We start from the raw sequence: 13,956 nt of genomic DNA, 5'->3' as shown, positions 1-13,956 counted from the left end.
GAGCACCATACTAAGCACTTGGGAAAGTACAATACAACAGAGTTGGCAGAAGTGACCCCTGCCCCCAAGAAGCTTACCATCTACAAGGGAGAAAGATCAAAGACTGAGTCAGGAGACCTGGGTTCAAATCTCCATCTCTGTCACAAGTCTGCTGGGTGACCTTGAGCAAGTCACTTCGCTGTACCTCATTTTCCTCATCTGTGAAATGGGGATTAAACACCTCTTCTTCCTCCCCCAATACACTATGAGCCCAGTGTGGAACAAGGGACTGTGTGTCTCATCGGCTTATTCTGTATCTCACCCAAAGTGTGGCAGAATACGTGGCACATAGTAAGTACCTGAATATCCTATTATTGTCATGAATCACCTGCTTGGTGGATTGCATCTCTCTTCCATCTACTTCTAAAAACACAATGACTTTCATATGACTTTGTATCTGTATGTGGGAAAATTCTACATCAAGCTTCCTGAAGGCGACACAAGATATTCTGTATTCCATTATCACACACAAACATTCCCTCAAACACTCCCATAAGCCTGAAAAAAAACAGGACATTTTATTCTAGGAAGCACAATTCACCCCTCTGGCTCGCTGGGACATCTGGGTGCCTGAATGATCACAGCTCTGTACTACTCTGAGAGACATAAAACTCATTTCAGGACTGGGATTTTTTTTTTTTTTTGACTTACAAACTCCCTAATGTTGTTGCTTTTCCAGAACAATAAGGAAGCAGGCAAAAAGCTTATCCACCCATCTTTGGAAATATACAAATAGCTGAGCATATTTTTTGATCCTCCTTTTTTCCGGGATCCAAAGAGGGACTTTTTGTAAACCCCACCCAGACAGAAGAGATATCTTCTAAAAGGACATTCAGAGAGAGTTCACTTCCTTGGTGAGGGGATTAGCTGGTTCCCAGAGAGGGGCACATTTACCTTGAATACCCAAAACAACCTCTCAAGTGCTCTCAAGAAGCAGTGTGGGCTATTGGATAGACCACGGGCCTGAAAGTCAAAAGGACCCAGGTTCTAATCCCCACTCTGCCACTTGTCTGCAAGTCTTCCACTTGACTTGCCACTTGGGCAAGTCACTTTACTTCTCTCTGCCTCAGTAAAGTGGGGATTAAGACTGTGAACCCTATGTGGAACAGGAACTGTGTTCAACCTGATTAACTTGTATCTACTCCAGCACTTAGTTCAGTGCCTGGCACATAGTAAGCACTTACCAAATACCACAAAGAAAAGGATTGTCTCTCTTTATTGCTAAATTGTACTTTCCAAGTGCTTAATACAGTCCTCTACATACAGTAAGTGCTCAGTAAATATGATTGAATGAATCCCTGCATGATCTGCTATGTAAGTCAATCAGTTATATTTATTGAGTGCTTACTATATGCAGAGAAGTGTAGAGTTGGTAGTCATGTCCCCTCCCTGCCCACAGTGAGCTTACAGTCCAGACTCAGAATGTAGCGCAGCATCCAGTGAAAAGTCATAGAACGATTAAAGTTTCTCCCAATCATTAATTCATGCCAATCATTTATTCATGAGTGGCATAGCCTCCCAAAGTTCCAGTGAGCAAATTAAAGCCCTGAGAATAAACCCTGTAATTATTTCCAAAATATTCAGCCCTAGAATCCCACACCATCACCCAACTGGCCTTTCAGAACCCTTTGTAAATCCTGGGTGAAAGCTTGTCTCTTTGATTAACCGAGACTGGGCAGCTCAGGTTTCTAAATGATTCAATCAATACTGTTGAATGGAGCCTAGAATCAGAAGTATATCAAACATTATTTTGATTATGTTGTATTCCAACTTCCTTATTGGAGTCCAGTGATCTGATTTCCAAATCACCATAATGGGCTACTCATTTAAGTTTTAATTTAGAGAAAATGGTTAGTCTCATCTGCTAGGCCACTCAAGGTCCCTTTGACACTTGTCCCCCAGGAACTTACAGAAGGAGTAATAATAACGATGATGATGATGACAAGAAAATTAAAAAACCTAATCCTCTCCCACCTCTCAGCTGCCTTCAACACTTTCCACTAGCCTCTGCTCCTGGAAACATCATCCAACCTCGGCTCTACTGACAATGTCCTCACCTGGTTTTCCTCCTAACTCTCTGGATACTCGTTTGCAGTCTCTTTCGGGGGCTCCTCCTCTGACTCCCACCCCCTCACTGAGGGTGTCCCTCAAGGTTCAATTTGGGGTACCCTTCTATTCTCCATCTACACCCACTCCCTTGGAGAACTCGCTCACTCCTATGTCTTCAACTATCACCACTTTACGGATGATTCCCATATCTACATCTCCAGCTCTGATCTCTCTCCCCCCTGCAGTCTTGCATTTCCTCCTGCCTTCAAGACATCTCTACTTAGATGTCCTGCTGTCCCCTCAAACTTAACACATCCCAAACAGAGCTCCTTATCTTTTTACCTAAACTCTGTCCTTCCCCAGACTTTCCCATTACTGTACATAGCACTGCCACTCTTCCTGTCTCACAAACCCATAACCTTGGCATTATCCTTGACTCCTCTCTCTCATTCAACCCATATTTCAAACTACACATTGAGAAGCAGCATGGGCTAATGGATAAAGCAAGGGCCTGGGAGTCTGAAGGACCTGGATTCTAATCCCAGCTCCACCACTTGCCTGCTGTGTGACCTTGGGCAACATACTTAACTTCTCTGGCCTCAGTTACCTCATCTGTAAAATGGGGATTAAGACTGTGAGTCCCACGTGGGAAAGGGACTGTGTCCGACCAGATAAATTTGAATCTACTGGTGCTTAGTACAGTGCCTAGCACATAGTAAGAGCATAACCAGTGCCATTAAAAAAATATCACTAAGTCCTGTCAGTACAACCTCCACACAATCACTAAAATTCATTCTTTTCTCTCCATCTGAACTGCTATCTCATTAATCCAAGCACTTATCCTATCCCTCCTTGATTACTGTATCAGTCTCTTTGCGGTCCTCCTTGCCTCCTGTCTCTCCCCACTCCAGTCCATACTTCATTCTGCTTCCTCAATCATCTTTCTACAAAATACTTCAATTCATGTTTCCCTCCTCAAGAATCTCCAGCGGTTGCCCATCCACCTCTGCATCAAACAGAAACTCCTTACCATTGGCTTTAAAGCACTCAATCACTTGCCCCCTCCTAACTCACCCTGCTACTCTCCTACTACAACCCAGTCCGCACACTTCACTTCTCTAATACCAACCTACTCACTGCAGCTTGATCTTGTTTATCTCACCGCTGCCTCTTGCCCAAGTACTGCCTCTGGCCTGGAATGCCCTCCCTCTTCATATCTGATGGAAAATAACTCTCCTCCCCTTCAAAACCTTACTGAAGGCACATCTCCTCCAAGAGGTCTTCCCTGAATAAGCTCTTTTTTCCTTATCTTTCACTCCTTTCTGCATCACCCTGACTTGCTCCCTTTATTTATCTCCCTCCCAGCCCCACAGAACTTATGTATACATCTGTAGTTTATAGTAATGTCTCTCTCCCCCGCTAGAGTGTAGGCTCATTGTGGGCAGGGAATGTGTCTATTATATTGTTATATTGTACTCTCCCACGCACTTAGTACAGTGCTCTGAACACAAAAAGTGATCAATAAATATGATTAAGTGCTTACTATGTGTCAAGCACTAATCACTAGAGTAGATAGAATATAACCAGGGCAGACACAATTCCTGTCTCACATAGGACTCAGTCTTAGTAGAAGGGGAATAGGAATTGAAACCCCATTTTACAGATGAGGAAACTGAACCATAGAGAAATTAAATGACTTGCCCAATGTCAAACAGTAGGCAGGCAACATAGCAGGGATTAGAACCCTGGTCCTTAGATTCCCAGGGCCATTCTCTTTCCACTAGGATATGCTGCTTTTCTTAGCAGGATCTTTTCTTGCTTCTTTTGCAGGCACTTTTCCTTAATTGAAAGTTAACACCGGTTAGCACACCTTCACTTCATCTTCCCTCCAGTCTGGAGTGTCACTGTAGTGAAATGTGAAGCAATAATTGCTATGGATACATTCTGAGAGGAAAAAATCATTTTGATATTAACCGCATATAAAGTATTGTGAACAATCCTGTTCCAGTCATATGCTTTCCAAGCTGCTTCTAAATAGCCGAGCTTATTGTGGATGAATGATTGCCAAAACCCTACTCATACATCTAGAGAGCAGGACATTTCGAATCACCAGTAGAAAAAGTGGAAAAGCTCATTCAAGTGAGGAGAAGAGAAAAAAAAAAGCCCATAAAGAGTGGCGAGTCAGACGCAAACAACCAAAAAGGATTTCAAAGACAGCTTTGCAAGTGACACCAAAGTAAATACTCTTTTTCCCCATGCTAAAAGTAGGGCTTATATTTGGGGCAGGGGAGTCGGGGAGGAGGGGGAGTGCCATTTAATAATCATCTTTTGACACCACTCTGTCATTTACTTTGTACCTCATCAATACTGAAACCCTGCTGGTTCTTCCTCTAATATTTCCGGGATGCATTCCTGTTTCTCCACCCTATAATCATCCTGGTTTAAGTCATCATTCCCTCCAGGCTGGAAAACCATGAACACCTTAATTTTTTATTTCCCTGCCTCAAGCCTCATGACAATAATAATAACAACCATCATTATTTTTAAGGTATTTGTAAAATGCTTACTATATGCCAAGGCCTGTACTAAGCGATGGTGTAGATAAAAGATAATCATATCTCAAAGGTGGCTCACAGTCTAAAGAGAACAGCCCCATTTTTGCAGATGAAGAAACTGAGGCACGGAGAAGTTAAGTAACTTATCCAAAGTCGCAGAGCAGGTATGTGGCAGAACCAGAGTTAGAAACCAGGGGCTCTGACTCCCAGACCTGAGCTCTTTCCACTGGACTAGACTGCCTCTTCTTTTTTTTATCAGACATAAAACTGTTTGGACCTCATCCGCCTGATGACTAACTCTTGCCACCCAGGATGAAAGCCCCAAGACCAGCAAAAGAGGGGTGGGAGGAAAAAGAAAACCCATGTGGCTCAGAGTCCCTTAAAACAGGGAGCTCTGCCAATTGCCTGCTGTATTAAATCCCATAACTTCTCTTTGCTTCAGTTTCTCCGTCTCTAGACTGTAAGCTCATTGAGGTTAGGCAACAGGTCTATCAACTCAACTTTGTTGTATTCTCTCAAGTGCTTAGTGCAATGTTACACACACAGTAAGCATTATGCTCACAGTAAGCACTCAATAAATACCATTGATCGATTGATCAACCTATCAAAAAGGAATTAAATAACTGTTGTCCCTCCTCTTCAGGCTGAGCATCTACCCTGGCTCTTAGCACAGTGCTTGACACAAGGTAAGCACTTACCCAAAATAACAATTCTTATTAAGGCTGTCCACCAACTGTCTCTTATCTACCTACTTACTTTAACCAATCCACCCCAGCTCACTCTCTCCCTTTCTACAATGCATAATTTCTAAATACATCTTGTTTGCAACACTTCCATTTTCAGGCCACTATTCAGCACTTTTTTCCCACACTTGGAACTACTTCTCCCTGGTAAATCTCATCCCTTATCACCTTCAAAGGCTTCTTATAAAGCCAATTACTCAAGAATTACCTTCCTGGTCTAGCTCCCGGTGCCCCCATGTACATCTGTTTATTTTAATCACTTAATTCTGTTATTATTTTTTTCCCGTGCACTTATCTTTTGCTCTCATCCATTTATCCTCCTTGTTAAACTCTATGTCCTTCAATGACCAGGATGACCTTGACTTTTACTCCTAGTGTATATGCCATGCACTTAGTATAGTTGTCAGATCCAGTGGATGCACAATACTACTACTACTGCTGCTGCTGTTTCCCTCTCTTCTTTCTTGAAAGCCCTACTGAGAGCTCACCTCCTCCAGGAGGCCTTCCCAGGCTGAGCCCCCCTTTTCCTCTGCTCCTCCTTCCCTCCCCATCGTCCCTACTCCCTCCCTCTGCTCTACCCTCTTCCCTGCCCCACAGCACTTGTGTATATTTGTACATATTTATTATTCTATTTATTTTATTAATTATGTGTCTATATCTATAATTCTATTAATTTTGATGTTATTGATGCCTGTCTGTTTTGTTTTGTGGTCTGTTTCCCCCTTTGTAGACTGTGAGCCCATTGTTGAATAGGGATTGTCTCTTTCTGTTACCAAATTGAACTTTTCAAGTGCTTAGTACAGTGCTCTGCACACAGTAAGCACTCAATAAATACAACTGAATGAATGAATGAATATGATTTGAAAGATGCACTCAGAGATGATAAGGAATTGGAAAGCAGTGTGGTCTAGTGGATAGTGGGACTTGAATTCTAATCCCTGTTCTATTACTTGACTGCTGTTTGATCTTGGGCAAATCAGTTAACTTCATTGTGACTCAGTTACCTCATTTGGAAAATGGGGATTAATAATAATGTTGGTATTTGTTAAGCGCTTACTATGTGCAGAGCACTGTTCTAAGCGCTGGGGTAGATACAGGGTAATCAGGTTGTCCCAGGTGAGGCTCACAGTTAACCCCCATTTTACAGCTGAGGTAACTGAGGCACAGAGAAGTTAAGTGACTTTCCCACAGTCACACAGCTGACAAGTGGCAGAGCCGGGATTCAAACCCATGACCTCTGACTCCCAAGCCCGCGCTCTTTCCACTGAGCCACGCTGCTTCTCTAAAACTATGAGATTAAGATTAAGACTATGAGCCCTGTGGGACAGGGACGGTGTCTAACCCAATAACCTTGTATATCTCCCCGAGCACTTAGGACAGTGTCTGGCACATAAGAAATACTTAACAAATACCACAATTATTATTACTGATTAACTGAGAACCTCTATTATCTATTAACTGAGGAAGATACTAGGTTTTCATACTCATTATTGTAAACATACAGTTTGTTTTTGAGAAAATTGATGTGTTTTAAATAAATCTTCCCAACTGGTGGGCATCCAGCCAGAAGTTCTGAAAGAATTCAGAAGGAATATTTAACTCCCTGCAAGAATGTGTAACCTTTTATTATAATTTTCTCCTGAACTGGTGCTTTGGCTCTTTTGCTAATAGAATTACCACCTGTGAGAAGGAAATGCAGGAATTATAGACCAGTGAATTTCATGTCTTACAGTGGGTGATAAGCAGGCATGATTGGTGACAGTAAAAATGGCTGAATCAGAAAATATCACTAGGTTCAAGAAAGAATTTGGAGCAATCTTGGTTAAGAAGTTAGTGATGGACTATCAGCACAAAAAAAAAGCTTTTCTAAAAAGTTCTGTAAAGGTTTAGAATACATTATTTGACAGGTACATGAGAGCTATTAGAGGGAAAATATGTCGGGTTGTTACATACCAAATCATAAGGATAAATGTCAGGGAGGACAACAATCATATTGTTTCAACCAAACATCCTTGGGTTCCATGGTCAGTCGATCTCTCAGTGATATTTACTGAGGGCTTAGTGTAGACAGAACACCATATTAAGTGCTTGGGAGAGTACAATAAAATGGAAATGGTATACATGTTCCCAGCCTACAGTGTGCTTATAGTGCCTCCAGAGAGGGAGATAGACATTGAAATAAATTATGGATATGTACATAGGTGCTGTGGGGCTGAAGGTGAGGTGAATGAAGGGTGCAAATCCAAGTGCAAGGGCAATGCAGACAGGAGTGGAAGAAGATGAAACAAGGTTTTAGTTGGGGAAGGCCGCTTGGAGGAGGTGGGATTTTAATAAAACTTTGAAGGGATTTGAGGCAGGAGATAAACCAGATGAGGGCCTCACCAGGGAAACCAAGGTTTCCAGAAGTACAGAGGGATTAGTGGTCTCTAAGAGGCTAGTAGGTCAAGAATTAAGATAGACCTCACTGTGAGCTTCTTGAGGTCAGGGATCATGGCTACCAACCACATTGTATTGCACTCTATTGAGCATTTAGTATAGAATTCTACACCCAGTAAAAGCTCAGTAAATACCACTGTTGACTGAGCGATTGAGGAGACCCCATTCATTCAATCATATTTATTGAGCACTTACTGTGTGCAGAGCACTGTACTAAGAATTGGGATAACTGGGGGTAACTGCTGGTCTTAAAGAATAGTCTGACTGCAATTAAGAGAGTGAAAACCTTACTGTAAGTTAAGAGAAGAGTTGGAGGAGGTCATCATCATCACCATCAATAGTATTTATTAAGCACATACCGTGTGCAGAGCACTGTACTAAGTGTGAGCATTTGGAAGGACACAACAGAGTTGGTTGATACATTCTCTGCCCATAATGAGAATGCAGTCAAGAGATGAAGTGAAGGCTGTGGATGTTTACAATTTACCCGAGGAATATGGAAAGGAATAGGAGTTGAGAGATGGTGTGAGAGTTAGGGGATGTAGTGAGTTGCAAAGAACTCTTTTTAAATATTGCAGTGACTTGGACTTAATTAGTGCAGTGACAAGGCGAGAAGCCAGTAGAGGATGAAGTGATAGAGAGGATGAAGAAGGCAGCCAGGGAAGGGATTAGAGTGGGACTAAAAGGGATGAGAGGAGACTGATCGGGGAGGTGGTAGATTTCAAAACTTCCTTTTGGGAGGCTGCTGGGCAGGAGGAGAAAGGATCCTGAAGGCAGCAGGGAGGCGAAGGTGGGGCTTGGGGGAGTTTTCATCAGATGATGATTACCATTATTTGTTAAGCGCATACTATATGTCAAGGACTGTACTAAGCCTGGGAGTAGTTTCAAGTTAATCAGGTTGGACACAGTCCGGTCCCACATGGTGCTCACCATCTAAGTAAAAGGGAGAACAAGTTTTGATTCCCCATTTTACAGATGAGGTAACTGAAGCATAGAGAAGTTGTTACTTGCCTAAAATGACACATCAGGCAGGCAAGGAAGTGTTTATTTTTCCAGTGAAGTAGTTGGTCAGGTACTCAGACATTTATTTTTTCCCAGTGATATTTGTTAAGTGTGTACTACCTGCCAGGCATGGGACTAAGCCCTGGGGAAGATGCATGCTAATCAGGTTGAACACAGTCCATGTCCCATGGGGCTCACAATTATATTCCCATTTTACAGACGAGGTAACTGAGGCACAGACCATATTTCTTGGTGTCCTTTCCAAAACGTTCAGGGCAAGACAGCCCATGCCAGTATGTCAGGATGTTGCACTTTAAATAAAGTGTTCTGTTCACTAGGCCATGCTGTTTCTCTAAGAGAGCGTAACTTCAGAGGAAACCTACGGAGGACTCGAATAGTCAGTGGGACTCAGCAGGTGACAGGATGGAATTTTTGCCCCATTTTTGCCTCCACCCTTTCTTTTCATGCAAATCCCCTAGTGTAAATTTGGAGCTGAAATGAGTATGCTTGCAACACTTCCTGGTAAGCATTCTTTATGAAATCTCACATCATGCTGCAAAACCTGCCAGCTGTTTAACCGAATGCTGCCTACCTAATGCCATTTAACTACTTCCTCAAGGAAGTCCTCACTGCGCTTGGGAAAAATGGTTCTATTGTACCTCTGACCACATTTCAGGAGGGTCAATCAATGGTATTTATTGAGTGCCTACTATGGGCAGAGCATTGTACTAAGTGTTTAGTAGAGTACAATACAACAGAAATAGGAGACATGTAACGAGCTTACAGTATAGAGGATAAGACCATTCCCTGCCTCGGAGGCTCATTTTTGAACTGGAAGAATAAAGCTCATTTTCACAGGCTTGAGAAATTGAGAACTTCCAGTAGATTCACCACTTTGGTGATTCATTCCATCCACTAGGAGGCACTCAGGATGCCGCAGAGCCCTATGTGGGACATGAAGTGTGTCCAATCTGATTATGCCCAATGCTTAGTACAGTGCTGGGCACATAATAAGCACTTAAAAACTACCATTAAAAATCAGATGCCCATGTTGTAAATGAAATCAGCCTGTGGGCCAAAATCACTTAATACACTTAACTCCCCTGCTACCTTCCTGATGGGTTTCTGATGGAAATTGAGTTCCTTGGAGAATTCTGAAGCTATTTGCCTCAAGCAAGTATTTACTTTCCTTTACCCTAGGGAACTAGGGAGCAGAAGTAGAAAGTTGGCCCAGGAAGAAAAGGAGAGAGTGGTTTTGGTGAATAATGTCAGAGGCATTACATTGTGAGCTGTTGAAAATGTTTTGGATTCCAAGATCACCTGAATCTTTTTAGTTTCCCCCTATTGCCTACTTTTAGGGACTAGCTTTTAAGCTGTTTGCTCTTCCATATATTTTGTAATAAAAAAGTGGGTTCATTGGTTAAATTTGGAAAAGCACTTTAAAAAACAAAAGCCTTGTACCTTACCAAGTGTTATTATTAATATCAATACCAAAGAAAAATATTAGCATCGGGTAACGCAGAAGCAACAAAAAGAATTTCCCCTCCCCTTCACTAAAAGTGATGCCTCCAAATCTAGATTAAGGAAACTGCACACATTGCTGAGAAGTAGTGTGACCTAGTGGAAAGAGCACAGGCCTGGGAGTCAGAGGACCTGCGCCTATTCCCAGCTTTGCCAAATACCTGCTGTGTGACCCTGGGCAAGTCATTTAACCATTTAATTTCTCTGTGCCTCAGTTCCCTCATCTGTAAATAAGGGATTAAATGCCTGTTCTCTCTCCTCCTTAGACTGCAAACCTCATGGGGGACCTGTGTTGTATCTACCCCAGTGCTTAGTACAGAGTTTGGTACATAGTAAGCACTTAACAAATACCTCAAGAATAATTATTATTACTGTTAACTAAATGCAAAATAACCATCACTTAAAAATAATAATTAAGGCAATACTACTTTATAAAAGTCAAGAATCAATCAATTGCATTTATTGAACACTTACTGTGTGCAGAGCACTGTACTAAGCACTTGGGAGAGTACACTATAACAATATAACAGAGTTGGTAGACACATTTCTCACCTGCACTAAGCTAACAGCCTAGGGAATGATGCTTCTCTAACAAAGCTTTCTGAAACTGGAACCCAGTAGTAATGAGAACAGGTACCCCTATTCTGGACACTGACATTGTCACAAATCATGGTAACAAATAATCAGTATGCTCCATCATTAAATTTTCCATCCTTGACAAGTTGAGGTGATGAAACCTATCTTTGAACGATAGCTCAAACCCTAACTCCCAGAACTCAAGTCTGAACCCTAACACTTTGTCTTTATAATTTTTGATCTTATCCACGAAATGCACTTATCAATGCTTGGCCCCAATACTACATCCTCAGTTGGTGCCACACAAAAACGATTAGATAATTGTGGTATTGTTAGTAGCAGAGTGGCTTAGTGGAAAGAGCCCAGGCTTGGGACTCAGAGGTCATGGGTTCTAATCCCAGCTTCGCTGCTTGTCAGCTGTGTGACCTTGACTTAAGTCACTTAACTTCTCTGTGCCTCAGTTACCTCACCTGTAAAATGGGGATGAAGACTGTGTGGCCTATGTGGGACAATCTGATTACCTTGTATCTACCCCAGCGCTTAGAATGGTGCTTTGCACATAGTAAGTGTTTAACTAATACCAACATTATTATTATTAGTAATAGTACAGTGGGTCAGGCACTGTACTAAGCACTGGGGTAGATACAAGATAATCAGTTCCCACATGGGGCTCACAGTATTAATCAGAGAGAGAATATTGAATCTCCATTTCAAAGATGGGAATGATTATAATACTTTCTAAGTGCTTACTAGGTGACAAGCACTATTTTAAATGCTGGGGTAGATACAAGTTAATCAGGTCAGCCAGAGCCCCTGTCCCACATGGGGATCACAGTCTCTGTACAAGGAAGAACAGGCTTGAATCACCATTTTACAGTTGAGGAAACTAATTCACAGAGAAGTGAAGCAACTCGACCAAGGTCACACAGCTGGCAAGTGGAGGAGCCGGGATTAGATCTCGGGTCCTCTGACTTCCAGGCCCATGCTCTTTCCACTAGACCACACTGCTTCTCTATTATATTAGTCAACCTCTCCATTTCCCAGATTTGACCCTTGAGAAGATTCGTACCCCAAACTTGCTTGGGTTTAAAACATCTTTTTCCATCTTAGCACTCTGTTCATGCCGATAAGAGGTTAGCCTCAAGAAAACTCCTATTTGGAGCCCAAAACAATCTGGAGCATTAAATTTCCCAGCTATTGCCAAAAGTATTTCAATATACCCAATTCTCCATTTCTCAGTGGCTGACTCTCTACTATGTGGGTTCTGCAGACTTCCCCTTTCTCTCCCTCTTACTGCTTGCCTTTTGGCCATTTTGCTATTTTTAGTGTGATCACCTAAGTTGAAACCAAAATGAGGAAACTCTGATACTTATTAGTAGCTATAGGGAAAGTTTGCTGAGTTGAAATGAATGGCTAAAAGCAAAGTTTGGGCTTCAGTTACCCATCTTTCTATTCCCCCAGCATTATCCTTATCCTCCATCACTAAGGATAATGTAAATGGATTCTAGAAGCATCTCGGAGAAAGTCGACCAGAAGACTTCACACCCAATTGTAATCTTCTTCATCAGAGTGTAAATCCCTTGAGGGCAGGGATAATGTCTACCAACTGTAATATACTCTCCCATGCTCTTAGTACAGTGCTCCACAGTAAGTGCTCATTCAATACCAGTGATTGACAATTGCTGCCTGAAAATTGAAGCAGTGTGGCCTAGTGGAGAGAGCACAGGCCTGAGATTCAGAAGGATCTAGGTACTAATCCTGGCTCTGCCACATGTCTGCTGTGTGAATTTAGGCAAATCACTTAACTTCTCTTTGCCTCAGTTTCTTCAACTGTGAAATGGGGATAAAGATTGTAAGCCCCATGAGGGACACGGACAATGTCCAACATGATTAGCTTTTATCCTCCCCAGCACTTAGAACAGTGTTTGACACATAGTACATGCCTAACAAAGACTATTACAAAAAGAGAGCTTACCATGTTGCTGAAAACAGCTAAATTGAGGCCAAAGCCCACAGAAAGGAAGATTAGAGCAAACTGAACAGTTGGCATTTTCTAACACCCAATAAACTGCATCCATGCTATTTTCTCTAAGTTGCTGCCTACCTTAGAAAACCAGAATGCCTCCAATAACAAAAAACATCCTCAAAGGAAGCAACAACTATAACTTCTCAAAAAGCACCATGCGGAAACAGCATGGCTAAATGAATAAAGTTTAGGCCTGGGAACCGGAGGACTGGGTCTCCTAATTCCAGTTCCACTATTTGCCTGTTCTGTGACCTCGGTTAAGTCACTTCACTTCTTTATGCCTCAGTTCCCTCATCTGCAAAACGGGGATTCAATACCTATTCTCCCTTCTACTAGACTGCAAGCTCCATGTGGGACTGGGGCTGTAACCGACCTGATTACCTAGTGTCTAACTGAGTGCTTAGAACAGTTCTTTCACATAATAAGCGCTTAATAAATACCAGAAAAAACTGTGCCTCAAGGGCAGTGTAACTATTAATAATTGATTAGGGCAGTGTCCCCTCTGAATCAGCAGCTGCAGGGGCACCTACCTCTTCTTCTAGACTCACCCTACTGAGGTAATCCGTGGCACGATAAGACTGCTGCCAGACGGTTGGCTGAAAACGTATAAATCCTCTCCAAATTGCAATTTAGTTCTAAGAGATTCAATTTTATTTTAATCTCTTGCAGTACTCAGGAGGCTCTTATAGACCCATTTCAGAGCACAGTCTTTTTAATGTGTCCTCAAGCTCTTAGACAGCTGAAGCCAGCTCTTGTTCCGCTCTCGCTTGTCCTTATTTGAAACTTCCACTACCGGGAGCCATGGCTCCCTTTCCTTTGTTTTCATGTTATGGGACTGACAGCCTGATGAAAACAAACCGGGAGCTGAGATGCCTGAGTTTATCAGGGTAGTGTAAAGAGAAACCGGGACCCTTGGCTGGCCTGGCTAGCGAGGCCTCCCCATTCACGTGACCCTCGGTGACATTGTTATGGCACCACCAGTTGGAGTGGTGGAAGAGAAGCAGCAAGG

At 42.4% G+C, this 13,956-nt stretch overlaps 1 protein-coding gene across 1 annotated transcript in view; it reads right to left on the bottom strand.

Annotated features, from left to right (window-relative positions):
- Positions 1-13,956, bottom strand: part of NRXN3 (neurexin 3) — a 1,784,727-nt gene that overhangs the window by 1,326,636 nt on the left and 444,135 nt on the right.

The sequence above is a fragment of the Ornithorhynchus anatinus genome, chromosome 1 (assembly GCF_004115215.2).
Source record: "Ornithorhynchus anatinus isolate Pmale09 chromosome 1, mOrnAna1.pri.v4, whole genome shotgun sequence".
NCBI lineage: Eukaryota > Metazoa > Chordata > Mammalia > Monotremata > Ornithorhynchidae > Ornithorhynchus > Ornithorhynchus anatinus.
The sequence above is the reverse complement of the archived record's forward strand: the minus strand, read 5'-3'. Positions and strand labels throughout refer to the sequence as shown.